The sequence below is a fragment of the Stomoxys calcitrans genome, chromosome 4 (genome assembly GCF_963082655.1).
Source record: "Stomoxys calcitrans chromosome 4, idStoCalc2.1, whole genome shotgun sequence".
Classification (NCBI taxonomy): domain Eukaryota; kingdom Metazoa; phylum Arthropoda; class Insecta; order Diptera; family Muscidae; genus Stomoxys; species Stomoxys calcitrans.
The window spans coordinates 13,059,762-13,077,279 of NC_081555.1; the positions used below are offsets into that span (position 1 = coordinate 13,059,762).

A 17,518-nucleotide genomic window follows, 5' to 3' on the forward strand; every position below is an offset into this window, starting at 1 on the left:
ATCAAAATTTAGCCATTTTTAATCCACCATAGGATTGGGGTATACTAATCTAGTGATTCCGTTTGTAACACCTCGAAATATTCGTCTAAGACCCCATGAAGTACATATATTCTTGATCGTCTCGACGTTCTTGCCATGTCCGCCCGTCTGTTGAAATCACGATAGCTGTCGAACGCGTGAAGCTAGCCGCTTGAAATTTTGCACAGATACTTAATACTGATGTAGGTCGTTGCGGATTGCAAATTGGCCACATCGGTTCAGATTTAGATACAGCTCCCATATAAACCGATCTCCCGAATTAACTTCTTGAGCCCTTACAAGCCCCAATTTTAATCCGGAATTTTTCATGTAGTATTCTGTTGTTCTGACCTTAGAGTCACCCTGCCATGGATTGAGCAGATCTTCAGGGCGAGCCTAGCATGGTCCTACATACCGAGGTCATGGAGGAAAGTTAAGGTGATCTTTATCCCCAAGGCGGGAAGAATAAACCGCAGTACGACGAAGGATTATAGGACTATTAGTATGCCATCGATTTTGCTGAAACCACTGGAAAGACTGATTGGCCTGAAAGTGAGAGGGGGACTGACGCCTGAGAACTTCAGTGGGGCATAACACGCATACCTCAAAGGCAGGTCGGTGGAGACGGCCCTTCACGAGATGATATAGGAGGTCGAGATGTCTCTCCGACAGAAGGACTACACTGTGGCGGCCTTCTTGTATATTGGGGGGGCTTTCAATAATGTTGAGATTGGGGTGATAGTCGCCGCACGGGGATTCACCCCTTAATCTCCAATCGCTTATGCAGACGACGTCGTGCTGCTGGTCCGAGGCAAGTTTCTGTCGACGATCAGCGAGATGGGTTACCAGAAATGGGTTCAGGACCAACCCAGGGAAGACGGAGCTGGTGCTCTTTATGCGTAGATATAAGATACCGGAGTTCAGACTCGCGTCCTTGGAAGGGGTCACTCCGCAGCTGTCGAAGGAGACGAAGTACCTAGGCATATTCTTAGATTCGAAACTGTCCTTGAGGAGGAACGGATTTTTGGTAGAAAGTGGGGGGTGACTCCCAAGAGATTTATTGGATATATACGGCTATCGTGAGCCCAGTACTCGCCTATGGAGTACTGGTATGGTGGGACGCCGTAGGAAAGAGGACGCGTGGGAAGAAGTTCGATAAGGTCCAGAGACTGGCCTGCATCGGGCTCTGAGATTCGCACCGCAGACAGGCCTGGAGGCGATGCTGGATATGCAGCCCATTGGGGCCTATATTTGGAACTGCGCCGCCAGGATCGCGCTTCGGTTGAGAGAGCTCGGCATGCTGAAGGAGGATGGTTGCGGCCACAGTTCAAATCGGTCTATAATCTAATATAGCTCCCATATAAACCGATCTCCCGATTTGATTACTTGAGCCCCTGGAAGTTTTGATTTGGCTGAAATTTTGCATGCAGTGTTCTGTTATGACTTCCAACAACTGTGTGTAGTATGGTGCAAATCGGTCTATAACCTGGTATGGCTCCCATATATATCGGTCTCTCGATTATCCTTGTTCGGTTCGTAGAGGCTTTATTTATTTTATTTATTCTCAGCAGAATCCATGGTTGCGGGTTCACAGTATTCATCCCGGCCGAAATTAGCACGCTCTTACTTGTTTTTTTTTTTTATTTTAAATTTTAATTTTTTTAATAAATTTAAAAAAAATATGCTTGCGAGTTCTGTTGTGATTTCGATTCCCACCAAAGGCTTTGGTCTATCGCTGGTGTAGAATCACTATGAACAAAAAAAAGTCTAACTGAGCCTTAACCTTACCTAACGTAATTGCTTTTAATGTATTTGTAAAATAGCTAATCTTTACCCTCGAAATAATCCCTATTCGAAATAAGCCTAGAGGCGACCCCATTTCCTGTAATTTGCCTCTTGGGGGTGTGTGTGTGTTTTTTGTGTGTGAGGCACGTCTCATCTCACTTTGCCATTGATTCAAGACCATTTGTGTTGTCATTCCATTATTTTTCCATTTTCTTTTACTATCTAAACACTTAATAGACTGTGAGAGAGAGAAAAAACAAATCACATGTGCAGGCAGGCTAGGAGTAAAAAAAGTGGGTGGGTGTTGGTGGTGCTCCACACCTCCTTGAACATAAGCCATTGTTATTGTCATTGTTGCTTTTGTCAACACGGTCAGGGGTATCCTGCAAAAATTTTGTTAAGTAGTGCAACAAAACTAGCACAAACCTTCGCCTGCCTCTACCAGCTGAAGAGGGTATTAATGCAAAAACAAAGAAATGAAATTTAAACGAAATTGTGTTTGATTTTCAAAAGAATTTTTGCAAATGTTAAAGAAATTTTAACTGATTTTTTTTTTAATCATAAAAAATTTTACTTTTTTTTTAATCTTCAAAAAAATGTTTAATAATGTGTTTAAGTTAACACACATTTTTGTTTTTTTTTTAATTTTTTAAGTGCCTTTTCTAGAATAATTTTTTTGGCTATCACATTGCAGCTTCCGGCCGAAAAAATATCACAGTTTAATTTTTGGCTTATTGCCATTGCAGTTCCATTGGTCCTATTAGCATCACAATTCCATTGGGCTTTAATTCATCACCGTATCACTGCTACCTTAAGAGCTTTAACTCATATGTCCCTTTGTGGGCATAAAGAAAATATCACTGTTATAATTTTGGTTTTAGTCAATTATCATTTCAATTCGATAGTCATAGTTATCACCATAGCCTGGCCTTTGATTATCCCTTCAGAAAATTCTCACTGTTCAAAATTTTGGTTTTATCACAGTTTCTCCGTTGAGCCTTATGGTAGTGCTTTTTATTTATCAATGTTTCAATTTCAGTTTAATCACAATTTGTGTTCATTGCTCTTCTTTATCATGAAAAATTATCACTGTTAAAAAATTTGGTTTTATCACGGTTTCTCTTCTGAGCCTTATCACTGTGCCTTTTATCCTACAATGTTTCAATTTTTGTTAAATCACAGTTTGTTTTCAGGGCTCTTTTTTATCAGGAAAAAATTATCACTGTTTTAATATTTCTCACGACCTCTTGGGACTTTTAGCACAATGACTTTTCATTGTCAATCACAAATCAACTTTGGCTTTATCACAGTTTTACTACTACACAATCGTCTTTTCACCAGTCCATAGTACCAAAAATTGTTTATAAGACCTTATCACAATACCCTCATATGGGTCCTTTTTAGAGTTTTTAAACAATTCCTTATTAATTTTCCTTTGTTTCTTACTTTTTACTAAGAATTGTGTTTGGGTTTTATGCGCTTGTTTCAAGGATGACAAAAAGTATCACCACATCTTGGTATTTGCTTGTTTTTTTTTTTTTTTGTATATAAACAAAAAGAATTCCACTGAATACTAATATTACGTCAGTGCCTTGGTGGAAAGGTTTTCTTGCTGCCTGCTGCTGCTGCTGATGTTGCTGTACTCTCCGTTTATGTTGCTGCTAATGCTGTGGTGGTGGTGGTGGTATGTCGTCGTTGGCCCAACAGCAAGCAATGTGTTGTGGAAGTACAATCTTTTTTTTTTTGCTTTGCCATGAATTTTTAGAATTTTGTTTTGTTGATTTATCCTGTGTTTCCTCCGTCTACGACCTATGAACTCTCTCAGCATGAAGGTGAATTTCACTAATGGTAAATAAGCATTAAGCAAATATTCACCATACAGCTAGTCAATAATAGGTGGCGCTGTGAGTTTTAACATAATAACTCACCTCTCTCATTGCTATATGGCCACACTCGCACACACACACACACACTAAGAGGCAGAGAACAGTTGGTGAGAGACTCTCATTGGCTAGAAAGAGGTCAACTCAGCAGCTGTTATGCGAAAATGAAAATTGAAAAATTCCGTCACTCATGGTTGGTAAAGCTCAACGCGGATCTATGCTGCTTTAAGCGCTCCGTTGCTGCTGCTGCAGAGCTCTTTGGCTATTTGTGTCTACAAATTCAGTGTCTGCACAAGAATTTATTATTTTTTCGATTTGTTTGTTTTTTTTTTTTTTGCTCTGAACGCTTTTTTACCCCAGGTTTTTTGTTTGTTTTGTTGGTAGCACGCTACAGGCGGTGTTATAAGGGGTAACAAGATTTTTTATTTAACCTGCATACTTATAGATCGGTGTGTGTGAGTGTGTTTTTTTTCTAATTTTTATTGTTTTGTATATTTGTTTCTGCTTAATTGTCTGTCGCGTTGTTGTGTTTTGTGGTTGTTGTAGTTGCCTTTTTGGCAAAACAAAAAAGAAAATTAAAAAAATTTCTCGGCGTTTTTTGTTTTTTTCGTACTCAGGTTTGCTTTGTATAGCTGTTTGGTTGTTTTTGTTCGGCATATCAAAAACAAAATAATAGGTAATTATTTCATATTCGCCGTGACCTTAGCAATACACGCCTAAAAATTTGTACTAAAAATATAACCAAATCAAAAAACAAAAAAAAAATGTGCACAAATTTCGCTAAAGAGTCGAGTAGTCAATGTTGGTTGCTCCCCATTAGCATGAGGAGAAAGAGAGTGCAAGAGAAGAGAGCGAGAGAGGGAGAGAATGGATGAGCAAGGGTGCAAGATAGTTTTATCTGCATGACAAAATAGCGCCAGATTTGGTTTGGGAGCAGCAAAACAACTGGCCTACTTGTAAGTGATCAATTTGTGCAATATTTTCATACACTTGGCAACAAATTGTTGGCAATTCTAGGTATGGTGGCACGTGACTAATTAAATACATATTGCAACATATCTGTTTTTCTTGTTCATTTTTGCCAAAAATGCCAATAATTGTAAAAGAAGAAAAATATATTGCAAGTCTTTTTTTTTTCAAGAAAAAAAAAAATATTTAAAAAACATTAAGAGCAAAAAAAAAAAACAAAATAGAATAAGAAATGAAAAAATAAAAAAAGAATAAAATGATAAAAAAATATTAAAAAATAAACAAAAAGTAATTAAGCCTAATGGATCACCAAAACCTCGTGTTTGTAAATATATTAACCACCTTACCATTCACTACGGAGGTCGAATGTCTTAACATGAGTGACTGTGCAAAATTTTAGCGAAATCGTCTACGGCTCGAAAACCTTAAATCGGGGAAGCGGTATATACCGTAGCCGTAACCAAAATAAACCGATCTGAACCATATTGAACATGGATGTCGATCCAATTATAGTCCGATCCGAAGGGTCCTAACATAACACGATGTACCAAATTTCAATGAAATCGGGGTTTATATTGGCCCAAGATCTTAAATCGGGAATTGGTATCAGCTATATCCGAATATACTCCGTTATCAATGTCAAGGTACCTCTCACAGCTCACTGTAGGTTGAAGACCTTTAATCGGTAGATCTGTCTAAATGGCAGCTTTATCTTAAAATGGTCCGATGTGGACCGTATTCGGTTCGGATATAGTCAGGCAAAGTGCAACGAATCGGTCGAATCGAATCATCGGAATCGGTCAATAAATGGGGTTGTTATGGGTTCAAGACCGAGTGGGGCTGTTAACCCTCATAACCCTCAATCGGCTGATCGGTCCAAATGATAGCTATATCTAAATATGGTCGGATCTAAATCATATTCGATTCGGGTATGGGGAGGACCAGTTCAGCTCACTGTTGAACATTTTATCAAAATCAGTCGATAAATACGCCTTTAATGGGCTCTAGAGCCTATATCGTGAGGAAGATTTCAATGGCAGCTATATCAATATTGGCCCGTTCATGAATTTAACCAAAGTATGAAAAAAAAAATCAGATCTATGTAAAATTTCATCATATCTGAATTTTTTACAAGCGGACCCGTGACTACAACTGTGGAGCGGACTAAAAAATCTGTACACGGACTCCACTGACGATGAAGGACATGAGGACGATAACAAGTAAAAGCGTGCTAATCTCGGCCGGGCTGAATCTTGGGAACCCACAACCATGGATTTTCAATTTCAGCCAAATCGGACAAAAATAGCGGCTTGTAAGGGCTCAAGAAGTCAAATCGGGAGATCGGTGTATATGGGAGCTATATCAGGTTATATATCGATTTGAACCGTACTTAGCACAGTTGTTGGAAATCATAACAGAACACTTCATGTCAAATTACAGCCAAATTGGACAAAAATTGTGGATTGTAAAGGCTCAAGAAGTCAAATCGGGAGATGGGTTTATATGGGAGCTATATTAGATTATTTACCGATTTAGACCATACTTGGCACAGCTGTTAGAAGTCATAACAGAACCTTACATGTCAAATTTCATCCAAATCGGACAAAAATTGCGACATGTAAGGGCTCAAGAAGTCAAATCGGGAGATCGGTTTATATGGGAGCTATATCAGGTTATACACCGATTTGGACCGTGCTTGGCACAGCTGTTAGAAGTCATAACAGAACACTACATGCAAAATTTCAGCCAAATAGGACAAAAAGTGCGGCTTGTTAGGACTCAAGAAGTCAAATCTGGAGATCGGTATATATGGGAGCTATATCAGGTTATAGACCGATTTGGACCGTATTTGGCACATTTGTTGAAAGTCATAACAGAACACTACGTGCAAAAATTCAGCAAAATCGGACAGAAATTGCGGCTTGTAAGGGCACAAGAAGTCTGAATGACTAGATCAGTATACCCCTATCCTATGGTGGTATAAAAAATATAGTCCAAACACTTTTTCTCCGGCCGTCAGAGAAGAAGAAAATTATGAGGAGAACGATAGAAACAATTTTTTTGATGTTCTCGCCAGGATTCGAACCTATGCGTTCAGCGTAGTAGGCGTCCGACGCTTCTAGCCTCTAAAATAAAAAAGCCTCTGGTGCCGATGGAATGCCGGCTGCGGGACATAGTCTTGAAGAGGACGGACTTTTTTTTGCGGGAATGTTCTACAGGTGCCTAATGAATGGATAAAACAAAAGCTGGTACTCATAAATAGGGGGCCAAGGTACCAGCGAACTCTTAAAAGCGTAGACACCATAACAAGAGACAAGGAAGGGGAAGAGCGCAAAATATGACTGGTTATGCTAAGAATAAGAGAGTGACTGAATTTTCACGGTTAGCATCTGGCGATGCACAAAAGCCGTAAAACCATTGGAGCGATCACAAACAACATCGCAAGAGACGCAAAAGGGACATAGCTCAAACTACGGTTAGCATCTGTCGATGCACAAGAGCCGGTAAACTATTCGACAGACTCATAAAGCCACAAACAATATCGCAAGAGGCATGGAAGGGACATAGCTCAAACTACGGCAGGTGATGATAAAAGCAAATGACTGGCTAAACTCTTATCGTTTGGAAATGAAGCAAACCTGTGGGAGGGGACATGCGTATAGATAATACCCGACTACAACTAATCTACTGTTTAGTCTAGAGTTTCGGCCAACCTGTTGTATACAGCCAAGATGTACTTTGAGCAGCCATTGCAACGGACGAAGTTTCAAGGTAGTGAACATACTGCAGCCTAAAATCATGAACCACAAAGCGTTCCTACATAATTTTATGCGAAGCAAGAGTCTAGAATAAACACAATTGAAAGTGGCGCCCAACGTGGAGAAAAAAACCATGGATAAGTTTTATTACTCCAAATTTATCTCTATAATTGCAAAGCCGTTTAATCGACATTGAATCTTTCTGATGACAGGAAAGAGGGCATTCAAAATAAACGCAAATAAAAGTGGCGCCCAACATGAATTGTTATTCTTTAAAATATGTTTCAAGAATATGAGCTACTAGTTAAAGATTTACTGGGTTTGAGTTCGATATTTGTATTTCCGTTTAGACAAATCTTGAAAGTTGAAATTATATCCAAATCAAAATGGCGCCCAAAGTATTTTTTTTTTCATTATTTGGTCTAAGCTGGACGTAAATTGAATAGCCAAAATGAAAAAATGTTGTGACCAAATAGAAGAATCACAAGAACATATCAATGGCGTTTAAGTTGCATTTGTCATGCGAAGATAATATATTTGGTCTAAAAGCTATGAGTTTAAATGGAAATCAAAGTGGCGCCCAACGTGGAGAAAACCCGTATTAAAGTTTTTTTTTCTCTAAATTTATCCCCATAATTGCAAAGCGGTTTAATTGACTTTGAAGGACTTTCTGATGGCGGGGAACCGGGATGTAAAAATAATAAGTGGCGCCCAACCTGGAGTGTTTTTTTTTTGAAAATATGTCTTCAGATAAAGAGATAATAGTTAAAAATGTACTAGATTTGAGTAGGATATTTGTATTTACTCCTTCACAAAGCTTGGAAGTTTAAACTATATGCAAATCAGAATGGCGCCCAACGCGGGGCGTTATGTTTGAAAATATGCATTAAGAAAAGATTTACTAGGTTTGAGTACGCTTTTTATATTTTATCCTTGACAAATCTTGAAAGTTGAAACTATATGCAATACAAAATGGCGCCCAACGTGCGTTTCTCAGAAATTGTTCTAAGCTGGACGTAAATCTAAAAACAATGGCGTTTAAGTTGCATTTGTCATGCGAAGATAATATATTTGGTCTAAAAGCTATGAGATTAAATGCAAATCAAAGTGGCGCCCAACGTGGAGAAAAAACAAAGTTGGCCTTTTATTTTTCCAAATTGATCTCCATAACTGCAAAGCCGTTTAATCCTTATTGAAGGTTTTTCTGATGGCTGGGAAGTGGGATTTAAAGACAAACGCAAATACAAGTGGCGCCCAACCTGGATTGTTATTCTTGAAAATATAAGTTTTAAGAAAATTAGCTTTTAGCTAAAGATTTTCTAGGTTTGAGTACGATATTTGTATTTTCTCCTTGACAAATCTTGAAAACTGAAACTATTTGCAAATCAAAATGACGCCCAACGTGAGCTTCTCATAAATTGGTCTAAGATGGATGTAAATCCAATAATAAAATTAAATAATTTTGTGACCAAATAAAAGAAGCGCAATAACATATCAATGGCGTTTAAATTGCATTTGCCATTTGAAGATAATATGTGTGGTCAAAAAGCTATGAGATTTTTGACCAAAGTGGCGCCCAACGTGGAGAAAAAAAACCATTTTAGCGTGTTATTTCTCCAAATTTATTTGCATGATTGCAAAGCCGTTTAATCGGCATTGAAAGTCTTTTTATTCCAGGGAAATGGTAATTAAAAATAAAAAATGGCGCCCAACCTGGAGTGTTATTTTTGAAAATATGCCTTCAGAAAAAGAGCTATTAGTTAAAAATTTACTAGATTTGAGTAGGATATTTGTATTTACTCCTTCACAAAGCTTGAAAGTTGGAACTATATGCAAATCAGAATGGCGCCCAACGCGGGTTTCTCACAAAGATCGTATTTCTCAACATTTTTACAGCATTACAAAACTATTTGGACGACTTTATAAGACTTTGTGATAAAAGAAGGAGGGCAGGAATGAAAAATATACTCAAATGAAATTGGCGCCCAACATGAATTGATATTAAAGTTCTTGGGTCTGTAAACGTTGAATTTATTTGGAAATTTGTAACATGATGTTGAATGAGAGCTCTTCAGATCCTTCAAGAATATAGTCAAATCTCCAAAATATAGTTTTTTGGAAAATATTCGCCATTTAATTTTTTGTAGTTCAGTGTAATATTGGCATGAAAATCATTGTGACGTTATTCACAATGTAAATATTGCATGGTCTGCATCGTCGTTGTTGTGCAATCGATGATTTAACACTTTTGTGTGTTTTCTGGCCCAGCAGGCTTGTCGGCTATTTGGCAGCCCAACATCTCACGGGAAGCAGGAGGAAAGATTGCGGTGAACAAAAACAACAACAAAAAACAAGAAATCAAAAACGTTTTTCTTCTTTTCTAACGAATCTGTCTGTCTGCCTGTCTCAATGTAGGACTAATTGTTGGGGTTTCGGCAGGAGGATAAAACAAAAATAAAAAAAACGAATAGAACAAAATGTTGTAAATATGAAAATGATTCGACGAAGGGCAAATGAAAATAAAACATTCAAAAAAAAAACCTGAATATCATCTTGAAGAAATTAGTGGGTTAATGTCAAAGGAAGGCGGGCAGGTGATGTATTGTTGTTGGTTATTTTTACTAAATAAATGGTCATGTGCATTTTAAGAGGAATTATTTTAGTTTTAGACAAATTGGGTGGCTATTTGAGGAACTTTTTCTTTGGTTCAATGGTGTTAGAAAAAAATAAATGAAGGACTTGAAAACAAGTCCTTGGTTTTGTCAAGGTAATTTGTTTAATAATAATTTGGAATGAAATGAAATAGTTAAATTTAGGACCCATTTGCTTGGCCATAGGTTTCATTGGCTTTCAGCTTTCATTGAGTTTCCCTCAGCCTTATAACGTTTGCGAGTGTACAGCGATAACTAACATCCCCTTATTAAATAAATCCCATTAGACGCCACCTGTAGTAGCTTATGATATGTATTTCAAAATCCTGCATTAAAAATATTTCAATGTCGACTTAAATTACTTAGCATTTCACGTTGGGCGCCAGATGTGCATATTCTCTTAATTTTATAGTTCTTTTTTGACAAAAAAAAAAAAAGAATATGTTGTGCTCGAACGTAAAATTTTATCTTTAACCCGATTTATTTTACAAAAATGCTATTCAAAAATATTACTTTGCGTTGGGCGCCACTTTTATTTGTGTATATTTTTGACTCTTGGTTTCCTCCTTCCATCACAACGGCATTAGCCGAAGAAACGAGTTGAAATAGGGGATTTAAATTAAGAAATAAAACACATTTTTTACCAATCCACGTTGGACGCCACTTTTTTTATTTGTCAAAGAGAGACTTACGACTTGCCAATTACAGATTTACGACTTCTTTTGTCATCAGCAAGACTTTGAATGTCAACAAAACAGCTTTGCTATGTTTAAAATAAATTTGAACAATTAAAACCATATTTAGTCATCTACTTTGGGCGCCACTTTCTCACATAGTCTCGACAATATTTTTTGCTAAATGGTGACTTACCACTCCTTCTATCATCAGAAAGGCCCTAAATGGCTTCGTTTTGATAGAAATAAATTATCAGAAATAAAATGAATTGCAATACAGTTTGGACGCCACTTTTAAAACTAATCTTGACCAGACTTTTGTTAGAGAGAGATTTGCGTATTCTCCTGTTATTAGAAATACCTTGAATGTCTACGAAACAGCTTTATTATGCTAAAAATTTGCAAAAATAAAATCATGCTAGTAATACACGTTGGACGCCACTTTCGCATATTATCTCGACAAAGTGTTTGTCAAAAGTTGACTTACGACTTCTCCTGTCATCAGAAAGGCCTTGAATGTCCATTAAAAGTCCTTGCAATGTTGGAAAAAAAAAATTCCCAATAATAAAATGAATGATTTGCATGTCACCCTGTGCGCCACTTTCCCCTATAGTCTAGACAATATTTTTGTCAAAGAGAGACTAATGACCCTTTTGTCATAAGAGAGATTTTGCATGTCAACATAATGCTGGCAACATTTGTGAGGTACTATGCCATGTAAAACTTCTCTCCAAAGAGGTGTCGCACTGCGGCGCGCCGTTCGGACTCTGATAAAAAAAGGAGGCCCCTTATCATTGAGCTCAAACTTGAATCGGATTGCACTCTTTGATATTTGAGAACTTTGCCCTGTTTCTTAGTGGAATGTTCATGGCCAAAATTTCCATTTTTACAAAATAGCTTTGCGTTGTTCGTTATAAATTCGCCGGTTTAGAACAATGTTTAGTTATCTATGTTGGGCGCCACTTTACCAAATGATCTCGACAACATTTTTGTCACAATGACTAACGACTCCTCCTGTCAACAGAAACTCCCAGAATATCAACAAGACATCTGGAAACATTGGATATTAGTTTGTCATAAATAGAATCCAAGTTTGCAATCCACGTTGGGCGCCATTTTTCCAAGATTTTATCCACATAGACTTACGACTCCTACCGTTATCAGCAAGGACTTAAACATGAATGAAATGGCTATGCAATGTTTTATATAAATTTGTTTAATTAAAACCATGTTTAGTAATCTATGTTGGGCGCCACTTTACCAAATGAGCTCAAGAACACTTTCGTCACAATGACTAACGAGACCTCCTGTCAACGGAAACTCCCAGAATATCAACAAGACATCTTGAAACATTGGACAATAATTTGTCATAAATAGAATCAAAGTTTGCAATCCACGTTGGCCGCCATTTTTCCACGATTTTATCCACATAGACTTACGACTCCTACCGTAATCGGCAAGGATTTAAACATGAATGAAACGGCTATGCAATGTTTTATATAAATTCGTCAAATTGAAACCATGTTTAGTAATCTATGTTGGGCGCCACTTTACCAAATGAACTCAACAAAACTTTCGTCACAATGACTAACGAGTCCTCCTGTCAACAGAAACTCCCAGAATATCAACAAGATCTCTTGAAACATTGGATATTAATTTGTCATAAATAAAATCAAAGTTCCCAATCCACGTTGGGCGCCATTTTTCCACGAGTTTGTCCACATAGACTTACGACTCCTACCGTAATCGGCAAGGATTTAAACATGAATGAAACGGCTATGCAATGTTTTATATAAATTCGCTGAATTAAAACCATGTCATATTCGTAAAAATAATGTTCTAGGTTGGGCGCCAGTTTCTTATACCATTTGTTTTTGACTTATCAGATTTGATGCCAGTATATGCTTTTAAGAGATGTTTGCCCCTGTTCTTTAATAGAATATTCATGGGTAAATTTTCGTATCACTATTTAGTAGTCGTAAACTTTCCACGTTGGGCGCCAATCTTTTTGTATTCATTGTTGGAACCTTTTCTGGTTAAAGACCAAAGCTTTATTTTATTTATTCTAAAACATTGTTCAGTGTTCATGTAAAATATTTGCAAACAAAAAAAAATAAAAATAACGAAAATTAAAATTGGCGCCCAACTTGGGTTGTCTTTATATTTTTTTTATTTATAATTAATATTTTTATTTCATATTTAAATTCGATTTATAAAGTTTGTAAGTTGTTTTAATAACATATTTAAAAAATGTTGTCTACGTTGGGCGCCAGTTTATTTTATTAATTGTTTTAGTCCTATAAGGTTTTATGAGAATAACACAGTTTTAATTGCGTATTTCCCAGTCCACATAAATCATTTCCAAACAAATATTTACAGTTTACAACAATAAAAATTGGCGCCCAACTTGGGTTGTCTTTATATTTTTTTTTATTTATAATTTATATTTTTATTTCATATTTAAATTCGATTTATAAAGTTTGTATGTTGTTTTAATAACATATTTCTAAAAATGTTGTCTACGTTGGGCGCCAGTTTATTTTATTAATTATTTTAGCCCTATAAGGTTTTATGAGAATAACACAGTTTTAATTGCGTATTTCCCAGTCCACATAAATCATTTCCAAACAAATATTTACAGTTTACAACAATAAAAATTGGCGCCCAACTTGGGTTGTCTTTATAATATTTTTTATTTATAATTTATATTTTGATTTCATATTTAAATTCGATTTTTAAAGTTTGTAAGTTGTTTTAATAACATATTTAAAATATGTTGTCTACGTTGGGCGCCAGTTTATTTTATTAATTGTTTTAGTCCTATGAGGTTTTATGAGAATAACACAGTTTTAATTGCGTATTTCCCAGTCCACATAAATCACTTCCAAACAAATATTTACAGTTTACAACAATAAAAATTGGCGCCCAACTTGGGTCCATTATCGGGTTTTGTTTAAATTCGTTGATTATGAAATTCAAGAAAACCCATTCGGTTAAATAATTGCTATTAAAGGTCATCGGGAGATTTTTGAACTGTTTTCTTATAAAAATTACGTACAACGTTGGGCGCCAGTTTTTATATATTTTTTATTTTGGGACCATAAAGTTTAGAGTTTGAAAAGCTTTTAAAAAACTTTTCGTGATTTTTTGAACATCTTTCAGCTCGAGATCATATTCAATGCTTTCTCTTCAAAGCAAAGCATAGCAAAAATCTCTAAATATTTGAGATAAATCTCCCTTTTGGCTATGGTAATGGTTCTACGTGTGCGGCAGTTTTTGTATTTTTAGTTTATACCCTTTTTAAGGCCAAGCAAGATTTGTATTATATTTTCTAGAGCATATAAAATATTCTAACAAAAGCGCCCCTAAACTATTGTAAACTTTAAAATGTTTTCCGTGTCCTTGTTCTATTCAATTTCTTTGTTGGCATTTGGGCTACATAGCTTCTACGTTATTTTCCACTTGAAAAACTTTTGAAAACATAACTATGAGAACTGCACATACGTTCGTATGTACCTACCCCAATCTTAAATTCGATTGGCCCCCCAAAAATAGAATGGAGTCATTGTGTATAGGCACATTTGTGACAAAATACTATCGAAACTCTGTTTTTTTTTTCTTTGTGATTTTGTCGAATGACACAATCTAGACGAAAGGGCGGAAACATTTAGCGGGTTAATGAACTACAAAATTTCCAAAGCATTTTTGTTGCTTTAAAGGGGTGGTGAGTAAGCTGGAAGGTAAACCATAATGTGGAATGAAAGCAGAGGAAATGAGGTTTAAGGCGTTTTGGCTGAAACACTTGAGTATTGCTTTTTAGTCACTGCAGGTTGGCGGCATCCACAGTCGATATGACGACGACTATAAGTGGAATAATAAACAAAAGACCTTTAATAACAAAACCGCCACAAAGCTAGACAAAAATATGGCCCACCAGGGGGGAGGAGGGGAGAGAGACTCAATGATGAACTGTGATGAGGTAGCTACGCCAATTATTGCCAAACACCAGCAACAATTTGCGTTAACAGAATAGTTAATAACTTTGCATTGTGGTGATAGCAACTCTTGAACATGTGTATCTCTGGGATGTGTGCATACATTTATATGGGGTCGCCTCGAGGGATGGACAGACAGACTAGGCCATACTGGCCGTAGTTAGGGACAGACAGCCATACACATGGTGTTTATTATTCTTGGCCATAAGCCAATAGATTTGTTGGTATAACACCACAAGTAGCTAATGCTGCTGCTGCTGCTGCTTTTAGCCATTTTCCTCTTTTCCTTTGGCCTCTTGTTCTCACGCTTTTGCTCTCACTCTCAGTGCACCTCTCTGGGCCATTTTTCTTGATTGGGTTTCGCACATGCTCCCTCCCAAAGAAGTTGGCCTCTCTGGGGAGGGAATATATGGCAAGGCTCTGCTCACCGCCAACTGGGAGACCAAGCGGCATAGCGGTAATGCCGAATAATGTTTGCTGGCCATGCCAAAAAAAAAAAGAAGAACATTTGCCCAAATTAAATTCAAAGGAAATTCTGAAGGCAGATTGTGGGTCATATGGGTCGATTGATTTTCTTTTTCTGTTCTCTGATGTCAACGTCAACACGCAAAATTCATACTCAACCTACCAAACAAAAAAAAAAAAAAACCGAAAAAAAGAGTTTGGGAAAATTGCCTACCATTCATGCCCTCTGTTAATATCGATTTTCCATCTCCATTTGTCTATGAGAAGAACGGCCGGTCGTTCATTCGCTGGGCACAAGAGTTTTGTTATAATTGGATTAAAAAGTTTAGCCAGTTAGTCAGCGAGCAAGCGAGCGAGCGAGTGAGCCATCGAGTCATCCAGCTTAAGGTGTGCTAGATTATGGCAAATTTGCGTGGGTATCGACCATGTGAATATGGAATGTTTGGCAAGTGGCACCCTGACTGTAGTAATTGATAGCCAGCAGTTTATTATTGAGTAAAAAGTATCTACTTCAAAGGCAGGATGGATGGAATGAAATGAATGACTGAATGTAGTGGGTGACAAGGGAACTTAAGTGCTCATCTGGTAAGAGAACTGCTAACACGTGTTTAACACCAATGTATGCAGATGTGTTTGGTAATACAAATGACAAGGGATGAGGAAGTTTAAGCAGGCAATGGTTTTATACTTAAGGGCTCTTAACCTAAAGAAGATCTATGTGAAACTTCCAAATACCCGAAGCTAAGCATGCTAAAATAACAAATTTGAAAGGTGACCAATGTTGAGAATACTCATCCTAACCACTAACCTCTTCAATCAATCAATCTAATGGCAGCCGGTTGTATTTGACCCGATAAATTCCTTCATCGGCAAGGGCTGCCGCCTCAGTGTATCACACACTGCTACTACTACAACAACAACAACTAACCTCTTGGCGAGCCTATGGATCATTATAAAGTGGCGCCCGACGTAATGTGCTTCTTACTTCTGCTAAAGAGCTAGAAGTCTTTTAACATTTTGTGTGTATAGTTAAATCTTTTTTCTTATTTGAATAAACGTCGCAAAGTGTGTTTTTCCAAGCCCATAAAAAGTATTTGATTGAACTTGGCGCCCAACTTAAAGAGTTTAATTTATGGTGTTTAATATGCCTTCTTAAGGGCATCTCGTGTTTTATAATGAAGCAAAATTTGAGTTTAGTTTTCAAAACAATGCTCTTACAATTTTCTTTAAAGTGAGTTTTTGGAGTAAAAGAAAATTAAAATGGCGCCTAACTTAGACATGAACTCATCAGTGTGGCTAAAATGTGGGTGCACAATATTGGAAATTGTTTGGTGAATCCCTAATGTATTGATCACACAAGTTGAAAGTTCACCGCAAGAGCCTTTGAACATAATAAAATGGCGCCCGAAGTAAATCATTTTTATAAGCACCACAATAAGGTGGGGAATATACTACTCAGATCATTTCTTTTGTAACAACTCGAAATATTGGTCTGAGACCCCATAAAGTATGTGTGCCAGCCGCACAATATTGGAATTTGTTTGGTGAATTCCTAATGTAGTGGTGAATTCCTAAGCTGAAAGTTCACAGCAAGAGGCTTTGAACATAATAAAATGGCGCCCGACGTAAATCATTTTTATACCCACCAGAATAGGGTGGCGGATATACTAATCAGAACATTCCTTTTGCAACACCTCGAAATATTGATCCGAGACCCCATAAAGTATGTGTGCCAGCCGCTTGGAATTCTGCACAAATACTTATTGATGTACAGTAGGTCATTGGGGATTGCAAATGGGCCTTATCGCTTCAGATTTGGATATATGTCCCACATAAAGTGGTCCTTCGACCTTTTCCGATTTGGCTAAAATTTTGCATGTAGTGCGACTTCCTACAACAGTGCCAAGTACCGTTCAATTCGGTCTATAACCTGATATATCTCCCATATAAACCGATCTCCCGATTTCACGTCTGGATCCTCTGCGCCGCAATTTATGTCAGGTTTGGCTGAAACTCTGCAAGCAATGTTTTGGTACTACTTCCAATAAGCCAAGTACCGTTCAAATTGATCTATTATCTGATATAGCTTCTATATAAACCGATTTCAGTGTTGAGCCCCTGGAAGCCGCAAGTGACAAGTACAGCCCAAATTGTGTCATCTGTCAAATAAGCCTACTTTAACGCTATTATAAGTTTTGTGAATATGGGCCTTACTGTTTAATGTAGAGTAATTAGAGTAAAGTGGCTCCCAACCGGTTTGGGGAATAAAATTTTCTTTATATCAACTATTTGAAATTTCAACGTAGCTTTCTCTTTTCA

The 17,518-nt window shown here is 37.1% G+C and overlaps 2 protein-coding genes across 5 annotated transcripts in view; one reads left to right on the top strand and one right to left on the bottom strand.

The window, feature by feature from the left end:
• LOC106087410 (plasma membrane calcium-transporting ATPase 1) overlaps positions 1–17,518 on the bottom strand; it is a 53,518-nt gene that overhangs the window by 23,605 nt on the left and 12,395 nt on the right. Inside the window, exon 1 of one of the 4 annotated variants that reach the window (XM_059367923.1) lies at positions 3,250–3,549. The exons of the other annotated variants lie outside the window; for them this stretch is intronic. The gene's annotated coding sequence lies outside the window, so the exon portion shown is untranslated. Of the gene's footprint in view, positions 1–3,249; positions 3,550–17,518 lie in introns of those variants that run through there. 4 annotated transcript variants of the gene reach the window in all.
• Positions 1–17,518, top strand: part of LOC106087402 (aminoacylase-1) — a 96,327-nt gene that overhangs the window by 12,578 nt on the left and 66,231 nt on the right. The gene's annotated exons all lie outside the window — the stretch shown is intronic.